The sequence below is a fragment of the Tachyglossus aculeatus genome, chromosome 5, assembly GCF_015852505.1.
Source record: "Tachyglossus aculeatus isolate mTacAcu1 chromosome 5, mTacAcu1.pri, whole genome shotgun sequence".
In the NCBI taxonomy this organism is placed as follows: Eukaryota; Metazoa; Chordata; class Mammalia; order Monotremata; family Tachyglossidae; genus Tachyglossus; species Tachyglossus aculeatus.
In genome coordinates this window covers 102,060,293-102,080,767 of record NC_052070.1, presented here as the reverse complement: position 1 = coordinate 102,080,767, position 20,475 = coordinate 102,060,293, and the positions used below count along the sequence as shown (strand labels likewise).

General features: G+C 47.6%; 1 protein-coding gene across 4 annotated transcripts in view; it reads left to right on the top strand.

Moving 5' to 3' along the window:
* The window catches only part of AEN (apoptosis enhancing nuclease), a 46,416-nt gene that overhangs the window by 18,010 nt on the left and 7,931 nt on the right, over positions 1-20,475 (top strand). Inside the window, exon 1 of one of the 4 annotated variants that reach the window (XM_038747511.1) lies at positions 17,797-17,873. The exons of 1 other annotated variant lie outside the window; for it this stretch is intronic. The gene's annotated coding sequence lies outside the window, so the exon portion shown is untranslated. Of the gene's footprint in view, positions 1-17,796; positions 17,874-20,475 lie in introns of those variants that run through there. 2 more of the 4 variants (XM_038747513.1, XM_038747512.1) reach the window with 2 other exon arrangements.

Here is a 20,475-nt window from a genome sequence, read left to right as displayed (position 1 = left end):
TTTGATAGTCATCCATCTACTTCACTTCTCTGGGCGTCAATTACCTCGTGTAAAATGGGGACATTTGGGACATGGACTGTGTCCAAACTGATAGCTTGTACCTACTCTAGGGCTTAGTACAGTACCTGGCATATAGTAAGTGCTTAGCAAATACTATCAAAAAAGTAGCAAACCTGGGAGCCACAGCCTCCTGAAGGCGAAGAGTAAGCTAGTTGCAGGGGCTAGAGAAGCAAGAGACCCAAGTGCAAGAAAATCAACCCATCAGTGATATTTATTAAGGGCTTATTGTGAACAAAGCACTGTACTAAGTGCTTCGGAGAGTACAATACAATAGAGTTGTAGTCGCAATCCCTGCCCACAACAAGTCTTCTAGACTGTGAGCCCATTGTTGGGAAGGGATTGTCTCTATTTGTTACTGAATTGTACTTCCCAAGCACACAGTGCTCTGCCCACAGTAAGCGCTCAATAAATATGACTGAATGAACGAATAACCTTCCACTTTAGAGGAGTTTACAGTCTAGATGGAAGGCAAGACAAAGACCTGGGCCAGAGCCCAGGGGCAAGGAGGCATTCATCCTCTCTCAGGCTCACATTTCCGCAGCGCTTAGAACAGTGCTCTGCCCACAGTAAGTGCTCAATAAATATGACTGAATGAACGAATAACCTCCCACTTTAGAGGAGTTTACAGTCTAGATGGAAGGCAAGACAAAGACCTGGGCCAGAGCCCAGGGGCAAGGAGGCATTCATCCTCTCTCAGGCTCACATTTCCCCAGCGCTTAGAACAGTGCTTGACACATAGTAAATGCTTAATAAATACCATTGTTATTATCTTTGATTTCCATGAGCACCATCTAGAGGGTGGAGCTGTGTTGAGCACTTCCTTCTCCACCCACACCACCCTCTGCACTGGATTAGATATGCACTGGCATGTTACATACACACTTCTTAGAATATGAGCCATCCTGAGTTCCCCCCTATGTATTCTGTCCGAGAACTCGAGCCCATTGCTCTCTCTGCAAACACTAATGCATTTGATAAATGCTACTCCTACTACTGGCCATTCAGACTAGTCTTTCGCTACATGAAAACAGACATCTTTGCCACTGTGTGTGCCTGGTTGCTATGGCAAGGGCACAGTTCACCTAATAGGTGGACAGTTCTTACCTATTGCAGCTGGGCTTTTGGTCAATTTCCCACTGATGCTAACAAACGTATCTTGCTATTGTATCGGAGTAACCCCATCTTTTAATGCATATTCCTATTGGTACCTTGGTGCACAAGTTTCCCTAGAAACAGTGTCCCTTAACAGGGACGGCTCAACATTAACACTTTCCTTCCCCAACACGAGCTCCCATTCCCAACATCAATTGATTGATCAATCAGTGGTATTTTACTGAGTGCTTCATATGTGCTGTTCTACGCACTTGGGAGAGTACAATACAGTAGACGTGTTCCTGGACCACAATGAGCTTACAGTCTAGGAGGGGTCTGAAAGGACACAACAGGCCTGAAGAATGGCTTCCATAAGACAGGTCCTCTTCAGTATTTCCAACTGTAAAATGGATGTACTTGATGGAATTTTCACAGTACTAATACTGCTACTACTACTAATAATAAGGGTAATATTTGTTAAGCACTTTTATAGGTCAAGCACTGTGTTAGGCAGTGAGGTAGATGCAAAATAATTAGATTGTGCCAGTCCCAATCATACAGTATAAGGAGGAGTCATAACAGGTAATGAATCCCATTTTACGGATGCAGAAATTGAGGCACGGAAAGGTCACACAGCAGACAAGTGACAGAGGTAGGATTAGAACCTGGTTCTCCTGACTCCCAGGCCAGGGCTGTTTCCACTAATGTGACCCCCACCTTCCAAGACCTATTCATGGTGGTATACTTGTGCATCCATTAGTTTGGCTCTTGTCCTTCTCTCCAGGAATACAAATCATTTAATTCTGTTCTGAAATACTCTTCTCACATGCTTCCCAACTGTGAAGTGTTTTTGACACTATATTTGGTGCCCTTAGTAGAATTATGATACTTATTAAGCATTTATTATGTGTCAAGCACTGTTCTAAGCACTGGGGTAGATGCAAGATGACCCGATTGGATACCGTCCCTATTCATTCATTCATTCATTCAATCACATTTATTGAGTGCTTACTGTGTGCAGAGCACTGTACTAAGTGCTTAGGAAGTACAAGTCAGCAACATAGAGAGATGGTCCCTACCCAACAACAGGTTCACAATCTAGAAGGGGGAGACAGACAACAAAACAAAACATGTAGACAGATGTCAAAATCGTCAGAATAAATATAAGTAAAGCTTTATGCACATCATTAACAAAATAAATAGAATAGTAAATATGTACAAGTAAAATAAATAGAGTAATAAATCTGTACAAATACATACAAGTGCTGTGGGGAGAGGAAGGGGGTAAAGAGGTGGGGATGGGGAGGAGGAGAGGAAAAAGGGGGCTCAGTCTGGGAAGGTCTTCTGAAGGAAATGAGCTCTCAGTAGGACTTTGAAGGGAGGAAGAGAGCTAGCTTGGTGTGTGTGTGGACGGAGGGCATTCCAGACCAGGGGAAAAGACTTGGGCCAGGGGATGATTGTGGGACAGGCAAGAACGAGGCACAGTGAGGAGGTTAGCGGCAGAGGAGTGGAGGGTGCGGGCTGGGCTGTAGAAGGAGAGAAGGGAGGTGAGGTAGGAGGGGGCGAGGTGATGGAGAGCCTTGAAGCCAAGAGTGAGGAGTTTTTGCTTGATTCGTAAGACATGGGACTCACAGTCAAAGTAGGAGGGAGTAGGATTTAATCCCCATTTTACAGATGAGGAAACTGAGGCCCAGAGAAGTGAAATGACTTGCCCAAATTCACACAGCAGGAAAGTGGCACAGCCAGGATTAGTATCCAGGTTCGCTGATTCCCAGGCCAGGGCTCTTTTCATGAGACCATGGTGCTTCCCTACACCTGTGATCTCTAGTCTTGTGGTAGCCAATCTTGGGAAGTCACTGTTTACATTTTATCATGACTTTGGGCTACACTTCCAGCTCATCTGGTTTGATTTTGTATTGCCCGAGCTATATATGAACTCCTGAAATATGGTGTGGAGTAAGGTCCCCATAGAACCCGTGGCCCACTTTCCATTCTAATGTGTTTTCATGATCCTTGCAGCTGATTATCATGACTGACTGCAAGATGAAGCTGAACAACACTCTTATCCTTTGCATCTACGGCTAATCACCCAGTACCAGAAGCTGTTTTAAGGCGCCTGTCTCTGTTGAGAGCATTCACCCTCAAAAAAGTGAACATTATTCAACAGCTGCCTCAAGCTGACATAGCTGCCAGCTCCTTGGTTTGTTTCTTAGCTTGATGCTCTTGATGGAATTTTCAGTTCGGTTTTTGTTACCCCTCTGCTTTGCCTTGGCAGCTTTGCTCTCTGATCCAAATGCAAAGCATTTCTTTCCAGTGGATACTGTGAGATTTATAATCCAGTTATTATTATTATAAATAATATTAACAATAACAATACTTGTTAATTGCTTAAGAGAAGCAGCCTGGCTTAGTAGATAGAGCATGGGCTTGGAAGTCAGAAGACATGGGTTCTAATCTTGGCTCTGCCATTTGTCTGCTGTGTGACCTTGGGCAAGCTGCTTCATTTCTCTGTGCCTCAGTTCCCTCATCTGTAAAATGGGGATTAAGGCTGTGAGCCCCACATGGGACAACATGATTACCTTGTATCTACCCCAGCAACTAGAACATTGACTGGCACATAATAAGTGCATAAAAAATACCCTAATTATTATTATTAATCACTGGGGAAGATACAAGATAATCAAGTCAGACATTAACCCTGTTCCACACCTCTAATAATAATAATAATTATGGTATTTGTTAAGTACTTGCTATGTGGCAAGCACTGTTCTAAGCACTGGGGTAGATACAAGGTGGAATCCCCATTTTACAGATTAGGTAACTGAGACACAGTGAAGTGAAGTGGCTTGCCCAAGGTCACACAGCAGTCAAGTGGTGGAGCCTGGATTAGAACCCACGTCCTCTAACTCCCAAGCCCTTTCTCTTTCCACTATGCCATGCTGCTTCTAATCCAGTTGCTAATAATAACAATGATAATAATAATAACAACAACAATAACAATACTTGTTAAGCACATGCTATGTGCCAAGCGCTGGGGTAGATGCAGGATAATCAAGTCAGAAACCATTCCCATTCCACATGGAGCTCACAGTCTAAGGAGGTGGAAAAACAGGTATTGAATCCTCATTTTACAGATGAGGGAACTGAGGTTCAGAGAAGCCAAGTGACTTGCCCAAGGCCACACAACAGGCACGTGGCAGACCTGGGACTTAGACCTGTGATCTTTCCACCAGGTCACACAACCTCCCCCTCAAGCCCCATGAATCTCTAATGAGGGGAACTTGGACCCTCCTCCCTCTCTGCAGATAATCAGTTGGTGTTATTTACGGAGTGCTTACTGTGGGCAGAGCACTGAACTAAGCGCTTAGGAGAGTGCAATATAATAGGGTTAGTAGACACATTCCCTGCCCACAAGGAGCTTACAATCTAGAGACCAACTGACCAACTGCCTGGTTGTGAGCCACTTTAACAATTTCAAAACGGGCAGGCTGGGTCTTCTAATGGTTGAGCATGGATGTGGGAAAATGTTTTGCATATTTGAGTCAAGAAAGTAATTGGCAGCTGAATGCAGAGTGCCTCCCAAAAAGCTTTTCGTCGTCAACAACCGCATTTTCCCCTCTTCCCTACTTTTGAGGTTATCTTTCTGTCCTTCTATAGCCTCTGATCTGTTGAGCAAGGACATCAGATGCTGGCAGTCCTTCCAGGTGGAGTTGTCCTATTTGTTGTTGTCCTTGGAGAGGGGTAACTCCACACTTTAGATCAGGTACTTTTTCCTGTTTCATTACTGGAATCCATCAGTGGCATTTATTGAGCACTGACTGGGTGCAAAGTACTGTACTAAGTGCTTGGGAGAGCACATACAACAGAATCGGTAGGCACTTCTTTTCAAAACAAATGATCAACATCTCGATTATCAACAACGCTTCAGCCTCATCTTACTCCCATGTATTGAGTTGGCCAGATATGCGTGTTCTGTATTTTTAGGTCTGTCACTTCTTGTGGACAAAGAATATGACTTGTACTTCTGTTATATCTCCCAATCAATCAGTCCAACAGTGAGGTTTATTGAGTGTTTATTATGTGCAGAGCTAGCACTGAGAGCAGGGAATGTGTCTGTTATATTGCTGTATTGTACTCTCCCAGGCACTTAGTACCCAGTGCTCTGTACAAAGTTAGCACTCAATAAAAACGAATGACTGACTGCTCTGCTCTGAGTGCTCTGCTCTCGGTGGGTACTCAGCAAATGCCTGCACTACTGCTAGTGTACACTGCTATGGTCTCACAACCATATTGAAATATGGACTGTAAGCTTGTCGTGGGCAGGGAACATGCTAACTAATTCTGATGAACTCTGCCAAGCACTTGGGAGAGTACATTCAACAACAGTGCACTGCACATAGTAAGCAGTTGTTAAATACCGTTGACTGATTGGACTCCACTCTAGCTCTGAAAATCTTACGTTTGGTTTGGAATTTGATGTCTCTTTGCTGGCACACTCAAAATCTGACCCTTTCTCCATGGAGCTTCATCATCATCATCATCATCATCATCATCATCAATCGTATCTATTGAGCGCTTACTGTGTGCAGAGCACTGTACTAAGCGCTTGGGAAGTACAAGTTGGCAACATATAGAGACAGTCCCTACCCAACAGTGGGTTCACAGTCTAAAAGGGGGAGACAGAGAACAAAACCAAACATACTAACAAAATAAAATAAATAGAATAGATCTGTACAAGTAAAATAAAATAAATAAATAAATAGAGTAATAAATATGTACAAGCATATATACATATATACAGGTGCTGTGGGGAAGGGAAGGAGGTAAGATGGGGGGATGGAGAGGGGAACGAGGGGGAGAGGAAGGAAGGGGCTCAGTCTGGGAAGGCATCCTGGAGGAGGTGAGCTCTCAGTAGGGCCTTGAAGGGAGGAAGAGAGCTAGCTTGGCGGATGGGCAGAGGAAGGGCATTCCAGGCCCGGGGGATGATGTGGGCCGGGGGTCGATGGCGGGACAGGCGAGAACGAGGTACGGTGAGGAGATTAGCAGCAGAGGAGCGGAGGGTGTGGGGTGGGCTGTAGAAGGAGAGAAGGGAGGTGAGGTAGGAGGGGGCGAGGTGATGGAGAGCCTTGAAGCTCAGGGTGAGGAGTTTCTGCCTGATGTGCAGATTGATTGGTAGCCACTGGAGATTTTTGAGGAGGGGAGTAATATGCCCAGAGTGTTTCTGGACAAAGATAATCCGGGCAGCAGCATGAAGTATGGATTGAAGTGGGGAGAGACACGAGGATGGGAGATCAGAGAGAAGGCTGATGCAGTAGTCCAGACGGGATAGGATGAGCGCTTGAATGAGCAGGGTAGCGGTATGGATGGAGAGGAAAGGGCGGGTCTTGGCAATGTTACGGAGCTGAAACCAGCAGCTTCATCCTTCTGTTTTATACTTTCTTGGTCATCTCTGGAGAAGTATATAGATAACTGAAGAATTTAGAGCCGTTATTGTTCATTTGTGGGAGATTAATTGTTCATTCTCTGTTCTTTTCACCTAAGACTTCTGCTTTGCATTGTTTCAAGTGAAAGTCTTATTCCAGCTCCTTTAGCCTTTCCCTGAACAAAGCAGCTTCTCTCAGCTTGTTTCTTTCATGATGCCATCCATCTTTCCCACTTTTCCCTATTTCTCTGAAGAAAATCCAGTATTCATTATCCACTTTTGCTCCTCTTCTTGCCATAATCTGAAGTGCTTCTCAGTAGATTAATCTGAAGGGCTCCTAGGCTGAATTGATCCTTCTGTTGCATTTTTCTCCCTCCTCGTGCTTTAACAGCCTGTGTTTAATGTTGATGACACGCCTTAGTCTGTCCCACTACCTACTCGTGCCACCCGTGTTGGATCTTTTCAGCTCATTTTGTCTGCAGGCCCATGTTTCCATCGAGACAGTAACTTGGTGGTGGTGGTTGTGGTTCTTTGGAGGCAATTTTCTTGGGAAGTACCAATATACTAGCTTTATGCCCAGCATTTGACCATCTGACATATGCCTTCAATCAACCTGTCAATGCTCTTTATTGAGCACTTACTGTGTGCAGAGCACTGTACAAATCACTTGGAAGAGTACATTTGTACTCTTACATTGGTAAGAGAGTTGGTAAACATGTTCCCTGTTCCACAATCAGCTCATATGAGCAATTTTCTCACCATTGATAGATCTTGTCGATTAATCAACTTACCCTGTCCTACCTTACCTCCCTGATTTCCTACTTTGATCCAACCCACACGCTTCACTCCTCTAATGCCGGCCTTCTCATTGTACCTCGTTCTCGTCTATCTCACTGCCGAACCCTCACCCAAATCCTGCCTCTGGCCTGAAATGCCCTCCTTCTTTGTATCCCACCTTCAATGCCTTATTAAAAGCACATCTCCACCAAGAGGCCTTCCCGCTCCCTTCTGCGACTCCCTTGTACTTGATTTCGCACCCTTTATTCATTCCTCCCTCATCCCCACGGCACTTATGTATATGTCTGTAATTTATTTATATTAATTCAGTTAATTATTGATTGATTATTCTTGTTGCGCCCATAAAACACGGACCATTCAGGCCAGAGCAGTTCCTCTTCTTCTCCGATAGACAATTGCTTCCACCACCTTCAAAGACATATTGAAGGCCCTTCTCCTCCAAGAGGCCTTCCCTGCTTAAGCCCTCTTTTCCTTTTCTCCCATTCCCTTCTTCATTACCCCAACTTGCTCCCTTTTTACATCCCCTGTCCCAGCCCCACAGCACTTATGTACATATTTGTACTTAAATTGATGTCTTTCTCCCTCTCTAGACTGTAGGTTCACTGTGGAGAGGGGATGTGTCCGTTACAATGTTACATCGTACTCTCCCAAGCACTTAGTACAATGCTCTCCACACAGTAAGCATTCAATAAATATGACTGGTTTGACTGTCAGCTACAGCCAAGGTCAATCTGATTGATTGATTGATCAGAATCAATCTGATTGGTTGATTGGTTTTCCTGTTGTTTCAGGAGTGATACTGCAGCCTGGGGATGGACGGGTGTGGTTGGATTTACTAACCACTTGGGTAATACAATGACTTGGGTCCCACATTCATCTTCTGCCTCTCCTCTGAATCCACCAACCAGATTTTTCCTACTCAGATGTGTTTCCCATTCCCAACCGTCTGGCTTCTTGCACAATCATGTGAATTGAATTCTTATCTCTAGCTGTTTCAGCTCTTCCCATAACTTTTTTTTTAATGGTACTTATTAAGTCCCCTCTCAGGGTCGCACCTGGAGAGTTTCCAGGATTCTACAAGTCTCGGCTATGGGAGTGGGTTTGAAGCAGAGGCCTATACATTCCATTCCTAGCTTGGGCAGTGGCTAGCGAGTGGAAGGCAGTCTGCTACAAATCAAAACTCACTTGTGCTGGGCAGCAGAGGCATGGGAGAGAGTCGAGGGCAGAGACTCAAGTTTACTGTGCAGAAGGAGGCAATGGTAAACCATTTCTGTATTTTTACCAAGAAAACTCTGTGGATACACTACCAGAACGATTGCAGATGGAGAGTTGGGCGTTCTGGGAGAGATGTTTACATGGAGTTGCTGTGAGTCAGAGATGACTTGACAGCATAAGACAAGATTTATTAAGTGCTTACTACATGCCAGACACTGGACTAAGCACTGTGGTAGATTATTAGATATCTGATTAGATTATTCATTTATTCATTCAATCACATTTATTGATCACTTACTGTGTGCCAAGCACTGTACTAAAATCTTGGGAGAGTACAATATAACAAAAGACACATTTTCTGTCCACAGATATTAGATTAAATTATTAAAAAAACAGGTTGGACACAGTATATGTCCTACATGGGGCTCACCATCTTGACCCTTATTTTACAGATGAGGTAACTGAGGCACAGAGGAAGTAAAAGGACTTGCCCAAGGTCACACAGCAGACAAGTGGTTGGGCCAGGATTAGAACCAAGGTCCCAGGTCCCATGCTGAGCACTCATCTGTGCCCAATTAAAGATGGCTGTTGGCTTGACAAGACGGGGTGTTGTGAATTCATCAGGGAAGACTTCTTGGAGGAGGTGAGATTTTAGGGGAGCTGTGAAGACATCATCTGATGGATTTGGTGTGGGATGAGCGTTCCAGTCTGTGGAAGGAACATGAGTGAGTATTTAGAGGTGAGAGGAGGGAAGCAGCGTGGCTCAGTGGAAAGAGCTCGGGCTTTGGAGTCAGAGGTCATGGGTTCATATCCCGGCTCTGCCCATTGTCAGCTGTGTGACTTGGGCAAGTCACTTAACTTCTCTGTGCCTCAGTTACCTCATCTGTAAAATGGGGATTAAGACTGTGAGCTCCATGTGGGACAACCTGATTGCCTTGTAACCTCCCCAGTGCTTAGAACAGTGCGTTGCACATAGTAAGCACTTAATAAATGCCATCATAAAAAGAGGAGGGAAGGATGGTGTGCAGATGAGCTCAGGAGGAGAGAAAAGTGCAAACTGGGGATTAGGAGAGAGCTGATAAGTCAGGTGGAAATATTCAGTGGAGAGCCTTGAAGCTAATGATAAGGAGTTTCTGCTTGATGTGGAGGGACATTATTTACCCTTGGAGGTTTTTAAGGAGGGGAGAAATGCATGCCTAGCGACGCTACAAGAAAATGATCTGGCGGCTCTTGGGGTGGCATGGCCTGGAAGATGGGAAATTCATTGGGAAAGCCTTCTCAGAGGAAGGAGGGGGGTTAGAAAGGCCTCGAAGGCTTGGAGAGTCCCGGGTTGGTGAGCCTGATAGGGGAGGAAACTCTTGGCTGAAGTACTATGGGTCAGAGGAATGAGACCAAGATGGACAGGTACATGAGAAGGTGAACTTGGGAAGAGGGAAGAGTGCAAGCTGGGATGAAGGGAGAGGAGAGGGTGTAGTTTCTGTTTTCTGCAAAAAGAAATATGGAGCATTGGAGACTTTTCAGGAGGGGAAGGGTGTGTACTCAGCACGGTCTTAAACTTAAATGAGTAACTGTATTGCCTAAGAGACTGTCTGATTGCCACAGAAGCTAAATGGCTCAATCTGGGGGTGAAATCTTGGCCTAGTGGAAAGAATACAGGCCTAGGAGTTAGAAGTTCAGTTCTAAGTGCCGTTCTATTCTCCATCTACAGCCACTCCCTTGGAAGTCTCATTCAATCACATGGCTTCAGCTACCACCTCTATGCTGATGATGCCCAAATCTACATCTCCAGCTCTGATCTCTCTCCCTCTCTGCAGTCTCACATTTGCTCCTGCCTTTAAGGCAGCTCTACTTGGATGTCCTCCCGTCACCTCAAACTTACTATGGCTAAAACTGAACTTATCTTCGCACCCAAACCCTGTCCTCCCGCTCAATTTTCCATCACTGTTGATGGCACCACCACCCTTTCTGTCTCACAAGCCTATCACCTTGGCATTATCTTTGATGCCTCTCTCTCCTTCAACCCACATATTCAAGCCATCATCAAATCCTTCCAGTTCTTTTTTTATGACATCGCTAAAATCCGCCTCTTCCTCTCCATCCAAACTGCTTCAACATTAATGCAAGCACTTATCCCGCCTTGATTATTGTAACAGCCTCCTTGCTGACCTCATTGCCTCCTGTCTCTCCCCACTCCAGTCCATACTCCACTCTGCTGCCCAAATCATTTTCATTCAAAAACGTTCAGACCATGGTTCCCCACTCCTCAAGAAACTCCAGTGATTGCCCACTCACCTCCGCATCAAACAAAAACTCCTCACCACTGGCTTTAAAGCACTCAACCCCTTGTCCCCTTCTACCTCACCTCACTACTCTCCTATTACAACCCAACTCATGCACTTCACTCCTTTAATGCCAACTCTTTCACTGTTCCTTGATCTCATCTATCTCGCCATTGACTTCTAGCACACATCCTACTTCTGGCCTGGAATGCTCTCTCTCCTCATATCAGATGATAATTTATCTGCCCCACTTCAAAGTCTTCCCTGACTAAGCCCTCTTCTCTTCTCCCACTCCCATCTGCATCACTCTGACTTGCTCTCTTCATTCATCCTCCCTCCCAGCCCCACAGCACTTAGGTACCTAACTGTCATTTATTTATTCATGTATTTATGAATTTATTTCTGTATTTATTTATTTGTTTGTTTCTTTTAATGTTTATCTCCCCCTCTAGACTGTGAGCTTGTTGTGGATAGGGAATGTGTCTGTTTGTTGTTGTATTGTACTTTCCCAAGTGCTTAGTACAGTGCTTTGCACACAGTAAGCACTCAATAAATGCGATTGAATGAATGAATACAATAAAACCGAGTTGAAAGGCACAATCCATGCCCACAACAAGTTACTACTTGCTACTCTCCTGCCCACTTCACGCCTCTAATGCTAATCTGTATCTCTAATGCTAACCTGTCACTGTATCTCGGTCTTGCCTGTCTCCCCACTGACCCCTCACCCACGTCCTGCTTCTGGCCTGGAACACCCCCCGTCCTCAAACCTGACAGACAATTACTCTCTCCTGCCTTTGAAGCCTTAACCTCCAGGAGATCCTCCCTGACTAAGCCCCCCTTTCCTCTTCTCATCATCCTGACTTGCTCCCTCTATTCTTCCCCACTCCAGGCCCCACAGCACTTGTGTACATATCTGTAATTTATTTATTTCCTCTGCCCCAACACTCAGTAGACTGTAAGCTCGTTGTGGGCATGGAATGTGTCTGTTGTTATTATGTTATTGTTATTAGATGATTTTATTGTTATAATCAATTATTATAAAGGATTGTCTATTATTGTTATTAGCATTGTTATCATTTATAATTAATATAATTTATTGTCCTTGATTATCAATAATTATTGTTTATTGTTTTTATTTGTAGTAGTATTAATTACAACTTTATGCGATTATTATAATTATAATAATTATGGTATTTGTTAAGTGCTTAACTATGTGCCAGGCACTGTACTAAGTGCTGGGGTTGATCAGCTGGAAACAGTCCCTGTGCCCCCTGTGGGGCTCACAGTCTCAAATTCCCATTTTATAGCTGAGGTAACTGAGGCCCAGAGAAGTGAAGTGACTTTCCCAAGGTCACAGCAGACAAGTGGAGGAGTCAGGATTAGAACCCATAACCTTCTGACTCCCAGGCCTCTGCTTTATCCACTATGCTATGCTGCTTCTTACTATTGTATTGTACTTTCCCAAGCGCTTAGTACAGTGCTGTGCACGCAGTACACATTCATTCAATTCAATTCAATTCAATCATATTTATTGAGCGCTTACTGTGTGCAGAGCACTGTACTAAGCGCTTGGGAAGTACAAGTTGGCAACATATAGAGATGGTCCCTACCCAACAGTGGGCTCACAATCTAGAAGGGGGAGACAGAGAACAAAACAAAGCATATTAACAAAATAAAATAAATAGAATAAATATGTACAAGTAAAATAAATAGATAAATACGTACAAACATATATACATATATACAGGTGCTGTGGGGAAAGGAAGGAGGTAAGGTGAGAGGATGGAGAAGGGGGGAGGGGGCTCAGTCTGGGAAGGCCTCCTGGAGGAGGTGAGCTCTCAGTAGGGCCTTGAAGGGAGGAAGAGAGCTAGCTTGGCGGATGTGGGGAGGAGGGGCATTCCAGGCCAGGGGGGTGACGTGGGCCAGGGGTCAACGGCGGGACAGGCGAGAATGAGGCACAGTGAGGAGATTAGCAGCAGAGGAGCAGAGGGTGTGGGCTGGGCTGTAGAAGGAAAGAAGGGAGGTGAGGTAGGAGGGGGTGAGGTGATGGAGAGCCTTGAAGCTGAGGGTGAGGAGTTTCTGCCTGATGAGCAGGTTGATTGGTAGCCACTGGAAATTTTTGAGGAGGGGAGTAATGTGCCCAGAGTGTTTCTGGACAAAGACAATCCAGGCAGTGGCGTGAAGTATGGATTGAAGTGGGGAGAGACAAGAGGATGGGAGATCGGAGAGGAGGCTGATACAGTAATCCAGACGGGATAGGATGAGAGCTTGAACGAGCAGGGTAGCGGTTTGGATGGAGAGGAAAGGGCGGATCTTGGCAATGTTGCGGAGCTGAAACCGGCAGGTTTTGGTGACAGCTTGGATGTGAGGGGTGAATGAGAGAGCGGAGTGAAGGATTACACCAAGGTTGCGGGCTTGTGAGACGAGAAGGATGGTAGTGCCGTCAACAGTGATGGGAAAGTCAGGGAGAGGGCAGGGTTTGGGAGGGAAGACAAGGAGTTCAGTCTTGGACATGTTGAGTTTTAGGTGGCGGGCAGACATCCAGATGGAGATGTCCTGAAGGCAGGAGAAGATGCGAGCCTGGAGGGAGGGAGAGAGAGCAGGGGCAGAGATGTAGACTTAGGTGTCATCAGCGTAGAGATGATAGTTAAAGCCATGGGAGCGAATGAGGTCACCAAGGGAGTGAGTGTAGATTGAGAACAGAAGGGGACCAAGACCTGAACATTGAGGAACCCCTACAGTAGGGGATGGGAAGGGAGAGGAGCCTGCAAAAGAGACTGAGAATGAACGACCGGAGCGACATATATATATATATCGCTCCGGTATAATATATATGTATATATATATATATATACACACACATATATATGTATATATGTTTGTACGTATTTATTACTCTATTTTACTTGTACATATCTGTTCTATTTATTTTATTTTGTTAATATGTTTTGCTTTGTTCTCTGTCTCCCCCTTCTAGACTGTGAGCCCACTGTTGGGTAGGGACCGTCTCTATGTGTTGCCAACTTGTACTTCCCAAGCGCTTAGTACAGTACAGTACAGTAAGCGCTCAATAAATACGATTGATTGATTGATTGTTGAGGAGAACCAGGAGAGGATGGAGTCCGTGAAGCCAAGGTTGGATAGCGTGTTGAGGAGAAGGGGGTGGTCCACAGTGTCAAAGGCAGCTGAGAGGTCGAGGAGGATTAGGATAGAGTATGAGCCTTTGGATTTGGCAAGCAGGAGGTCATTGGTGACCTTTGAGAGGGCAGTTTCCGTGGAATGTAGGGGACGGAAGCCAGATTGGAGGGGGTAGAGGAGAGAGTTGGTGTTGAGGAATTCGAGGCAGCACGTGTAGATGATTCGTTCAAGGAGTTTGGAAAGGAATGGTAGGAGGGAGATAGGGTGATAACTAGAAGGTGAGGTGGGATCAAGAGAGGGTTTTTTTTAGGATGGGAGAGACATGGGCATGTTTGAAGGCAGAGGGGAAGGAACCAGTGGAGAGTGAGCAGTTGAAGATGGAAGTTAAGGAGGGGAGAAAGGACGGAGCGAGAGATTTCATCAGATGAGAGGGAATGGGGTCAGAAGCACAGGTGGCCGGAGTAGCACTTGCGAGGAGGGAGGAGAGCTCCTCTGAGGATACTGCTGGGAAGGATGGGATAGTAGCGGAGAGCGTTGAGAGCTGGGGGCTGGAGAAGGGGGGGGGGAGTGACTTTGGGGAGGTCAGACCTGATGGATTTAATTTTATTAATGAAGTAGGAGGCCAGATCGTTGGGGGTGAGGGAAGGAGGAGGGGGAGGAACCGGGGGCCTGAGACGGGTGTTGAATGTACAGAAGAGCTGACGGGGATGATGGGCATGGGTGTCAATAAGGGAGGAGAAATAGTTTTGTCTGGCAGAGGAGTGGGCTGAGTTAAGGCAGGAAAGGATAAATTTGAAGTGAACGAGGTTGGCATGGTGTTTAGACTTTCACCAGCAGTGTTCAGCAGCTCGAGCATAAGAGCGAAGGAAGTGGACAGTGGCAGTGATCCAGGGCTGTGGGTTAGTGGTATGAGAGTGGCGAAGGGAAAGGGGAGCGAGCAAGTCTAGCTGAGTAGAAAGGGTAGAGTTGAGAGCAGTAATCTGATCATCAAGATTGGGTAGAGAGGAAAGGGAGGCGAGGTGGGGTGTGAGGCGCTCAGAAAGATGGATGGGGTCAAGAGAGCAGGGCCCTACTGAGAGCTCACCTCCTCCAGGAGGCCTTCCCAGACTGAGCCCCTTCCTTCCTCTCCCCCTCGTCCCCCTCTCCATCCCCCCATCTTACCTCCTCCCTTCCCCACAGCACCTGTATTTATGTTTGTACATTTATTACTCTATTTATTTATTTATTTTACTTGTACATATCTATTCTATTTATTTTATTTTGTTAGTATGTTTGGTTTTGTTCTCTGTCTCCCCCTTTTAGACTGTGAGCCCACTGTTGGGTAGGGACTGTCTCTATATGTTGCCAACTTGTACTTCCCAAGTGCTTAGTACAGTGCTCTGCACACAGTAAGTGCTCAATAAATACGATTGATTGATTGATTGATTGATCTCTGTGAGGGACTAATATGGATTTACAGGGGAAAGGAGTGTGAGTGAGGAGGCAGGTGAGAAGATTATGATCAGAGAGGGATTTCAGAGTTGGTGAGGGTGGAGACAGTGCAGCGGTAGATGATGAGGTCGAGGGTGTAACCAAGTTGGTGAGTGGGCAAGGTGGGGTGGAGCAAGAGGTTGGCAGCATCAAGGAGAGATAGAAGGCGGGTGGCAGAGGAGTCACCAGGGATATCCATGTGGATGTTGAAGTCTCTGAGGATCAGAGTGGGCATGGAAAAGGAGAGAAGGAAGGTGAGGAAGGGGTCAAAATCGTTAAGTTGGAGGTGGGGCTTGGGGGGGGCCGTAGATGACGGCTACAAGAATCTGGAGGGGGTGGTAGAGGCGAATAATGTGGGCTTCAAAGGAAGGGAAGGGGGAGGAGAGATAGTGGGAAAGCGACATTGGGGGGGCGAGGAGGAAACCGACACCTCCTCCTTTTCAGGTGAGCCTTGGGGAGTGGGAGAAGAACAGGCCTCCACTGGAGAGGGCAGCAGAAGAGACCGTGTCATCCGAAGGCAGCTATGTTTCAATTAGGGTGAGGAGGAGTAGAGACCTGGAAAGGAATCCAGGATGAAAGGGAGCTTACTTATAACGGAGTGGGGGTTCCAGAGGCCACACTTGACAGCAGCTGTCGAGGGAGGGGAGAGGAGGAAGGGTGCGAGGGGTGGGGAGCGTTTGGATTGGGATGAGTTGGCGGGGGCCTAGGCGGGGAGAGTGGGAAGAGGGGTGGCGATGGGAACGGAGAACTGGGATGGGGTAGGGGCGGGGAGGAGGGGAGGGAGGGGGCCGGGAGGGAGAAGCTGAGGATTGGCGCTAGTACAGAGGGATCCTGGGTAGAGGGTGAGGGGGAGTGGTCGTGGTGGGGGAAAGGGAGGGAAAAAGCTGGGTAGGAGAGGGGAAGGGGAAGGTGAGGAATGGGAATGGCATTTAGGAGCAACGGAATTGAAAGTTCATGGTGAGGTCAGCAGAGCAAGTGAGAGCACAGCAGGAGGTTAACAATTGAGATGCGGAAGCGATAAAACAGTAGCATTGATATAAATAGGCGATGGCATCACAGAGGGTAGTTAACGATTAACATGCTACGGCAATAATAAAATAGGCAGATAATGATGTCACAGAGAGCAGATATAAATTATTATGTGCTGGAGTAGGGTGGACCTGTTAAGGGGGGTCAGGGAGCAGAGATACCTGGGGAGAGGAGTGAACAGCCAAGTAGGATGGGAGGGCTGAGGAGGTCCGAATGAGGTTGTCGTTAATGTAACTTGGTGATAACAAGAGCCTTTTTCCCGGGGGAGGAGGGGCGGGGGGAGAGACAGTCAGCTCCGGACCGGGAAGGGGGTATGGGGGACACTTTAAGGGAGGTCGCCTAAGCGGTGGGGGGGAGGGGGAGGAAGCAGGGGGCGTCTATGGGGGCGCTCTGAGGAGAGGATCCTTCCGGGAGCAGCGGGGGCCACGCGGTGTGATGGCGGGCGGGCGGGCCTCTCGGGAACGGAGTCCCGGGCGTCTATGGAGTCCTGGGCATTCATTCATTGATTTATTCAGTCGTACTTATTGAGCGCTTACTTTGTGCAGGGCACTGTACCAAGTGCTCGGGAGAGCACAGTACAGCAATAAAAAGTACGATTGAATGAATGAATGAACAAGAGAAGCAGCGTGTTTTAGCGGCAAGAGCGCGGGCCTGGGAGTCAGAGGACCTGCGTTCTAATTCCGCTCTACCCCTTGTCTGCGGGGTGACCTTGGACAAATCACTCAATTTCTCTGGGCCTCAGTGACCTCAGCTGTAAAATGGGGATGGAGACTGTGAGCCCCACGTGGGCTCACCGGATGACCTTGTATCTCCCCCGGCGCTTGGAACAGTGCTTGGCACATAGTAAGCGCTTAACAAATGCCACCATCATTATTATAATGTTTGTTGTTCTTATTAGAGGAGGATCTTGGGGAGGGATGATCTCTACCTGTTGCCGAATTGTACTTTCCAAGCGCTTAGTCCAGTGCTCTGCACACAGTAGGCGCTCAATAAATAAGATGGAATGACTGAATGCGGGTCGGGGCGGTGGAGGGAGGGAGGGAGGGAGGGGGCGGCCCCCTCGCTAGGCCCCGCCCCCCCGAGACCAGCCCGGTCCTGTCCTGTCCTGTCCGCTCCTGACCGGGCTAAGGCGGGACCAATGGGTGAAGGGAAGGGGCGGGCTGGGCGGGAGCCAATGGGCGGAGGAGGGGGGGCAGGGCCGGGAGCAGGAGCCAATGGGAGAGGCCGGAGGCGGGGGAGGGGGCGGGAGCCAATGGGCGGGGCCGGGAGCGGGAGTGGGAGCGAGACTAGCCCGGGCGTGTGTCAGGGCCTGGCCGCGCCGGGACCACGTGGAGGCCGGAAAAGGAAGGCGCCAGCGGAGGTGGTCGGTGAGCCAGCAGGCCGGGCCGGGGGCTGCGGGGGGCCTTGGGGGCTGGCCTGGGGGTCTTGGGGGACCTGGCCGGCTGGACCAGGGGCTGCGGGCGGGGAACTAGGGGGCTGGCCTGGGGGTTTCGAGAGAACTGGGGGTTGCTGGGCCGGGGGCTGCGAGGTGGGGGCGAAAGTGTCCTGAGAGCAGGGGCGGGGAAACGGTCCGGAATGCCCGGGGCCGAGCCAGGCGGGGCAGGCCCGGCCCTCCTGTGGGGTCTGCAGGGGCTCCGGGGACCCAGTCTCGGGGGTCATACGGGGTGGGTGTGCGCTGGAGACCGGCCGGCACTGCCCCCCGGGGCGAGGAGGGACGCTGCCCTTGGAAGGTGGCACTGGCCCCAAAGGCCTCTTTCTTTTTTTCGAGAATTGCTTAAGCAGCGTGGCTCAATGGAAAGAGCCCGGCCTTGAGAGTCAGGGGCCATGGGTTCTAATTCCGGCCCCGCCTCATGTCTGCCGTGTGACCTTGGGCAAGTCGCTTAACTTCTCGGAGACTCAGTTACCTCATTTGTAAAATGGGGATTAAGACCATGAGCCCCACGTGGGACAACCTGATCACCTTGCATCCCCCCCCCCCCCCCAGCACTACTTAGAACAGTGCTTGGCACATACATAGAAAGAGCTTAACAAGTGACGTCATCATCATCATAATTACTAAGTGGCAGGCACTGTACTAAGCGCAGGGGTAGATACAAGATGATCAGGTTGGATGCAGTACAGACGAGGTAATGGGCAGAGAGAATAATAATTGTGGTACTTGTTAAGTGCTTACTATGTGCCAAGCACTGTTCTAATCCCTGGGGTAATAATAATAATGGCATTTATTAAACGCTTACCATGTGCAAAGCACTGGTCTAAGTTCTGGTGAGGTTACAAGGTAATCAGGTTGTCCCACTTGGGGCTCACATTCTCAATCCCCATTTACAGATGAGGGAACTGAGGCCCAGAGAAGTGAATTCACTTGCCCGAGGTCACACAGCACACATATGGCGGAGCCAGGATTAGAACCCATAACCTTGTGACTTCCAGACCCGTGCTCAAAGTCACTCAGCAGACGTGTGGCGGAGCTGGAATTAGAACCCAGGTCTTCCGACTCTCAGGCCCGGGCTCTATCCACTAGGCCAGGGTGAAAGGATAGGGTTGGATTCTCAGGGTTTCTATCGAGCAGCTAGCCTGGTTGGCAAGCTGAACTGAGAAGAGCAGTGAGCAGGAAACAGCATTCCTCCTGTTTCAACCCTTTCAGCAGGAAAAGTATTGTCGTTTTGACTATTTTTGTGAAACAGCATTCCTCCTGTTTCAATGCTTTCAGCAGGAAAAGTATTGTCATTTTGATTATTTTTGTAGGCTGCCTAAAGTGACGGCTCAAGCACATTTTCGGAAACCCGATCTACTGGTTTAGAAGGTAGACCTACAACTTGTGGGCCCTACGCTAATGCTGATTAATGGCTAGGGTCTCATTCCTTCCATTCATCCTCACCGTAACTCCCCAAGCGATGCTAAATTCGGGGGTTCATTCATTCATTCAGTCGTATTTATTGAGCACTTACCGTGTGCAGAGCACTGTTTTAAGCACTTGGGAAGTACAAGTTGGCAGCATATAGAGATGGTCCCTACTCAACAGCGGGCTCCCACCTCGAGGGCCTGAACCCAGGTTTCCACACTCCCAAGTTGTAGCTGTGGCCATTGTGCTATGTAGTAAACCCCTAGAGGGCTGGAATCAAATCTAGTTATTGTGCTTTCCCAGGCACTTAGTACAATGTTCTGCGCACAGTAAATGCTCAGTAAATACCACTGGACCAGGCTGTAGGAGCTGAACTAGGGACACCTTTCCAGATGCTCTTTTTTGTTTTTAATGGAATTCAAGCACTTACTATGTGCTAGGCACTGTACTAAGTGCTGAAGTAAAAACAAGATAATCGTTCTAATTCCGGCTCTGCCTCATATCTGCCGTGTGACCTTGGGCAAGTCACTTAACTTCTCGGAGACTCAGTTACCTCATCTGTAAAATGGGGATTAAGACCGTGAGCCCCACGTGGGACAACCTGATCACCTTGCATCTCCCCCTCCCCCAGCACTTAGAACAGTGCTTTGCACATACATAGTAAGCGCTTAACAAATGACATCATCATCATCATAATTACTAAGTGGCAGGCACTGTACTAAGCGCAGGGGTAGATACAAGATGATCAGGTTGGATGCAGTACAGACGAGGTAATGGGCAGAGAGAATAATAACTGTGGTACTTGTTAAGTGCTTACCATGTGCCAAGCACTGTTCTAAGCCTTGTCTCATATAGACATGGTCGTAATTCCCATTTTAGGGTTGAGGTAACAGGCACAGAGAAATTTAATAATAATAATAATAATGATGGTATTTTTTAAGTGCTTACTATGTGCCAAGCACTGTTCTAAGCGCTGGGGGAGATACAAGGTTATCAGGGTGTCCCACGTGGGGCTCACAGTCTTAATCCTCATTTTACAGATGAGGTAACTAAGTCACAGAGAAGTGAAGTGACTTGCCCAAAGCCACACAGCTGACTAAGTGGAGGAGCTGAGTTTAGAACCCACG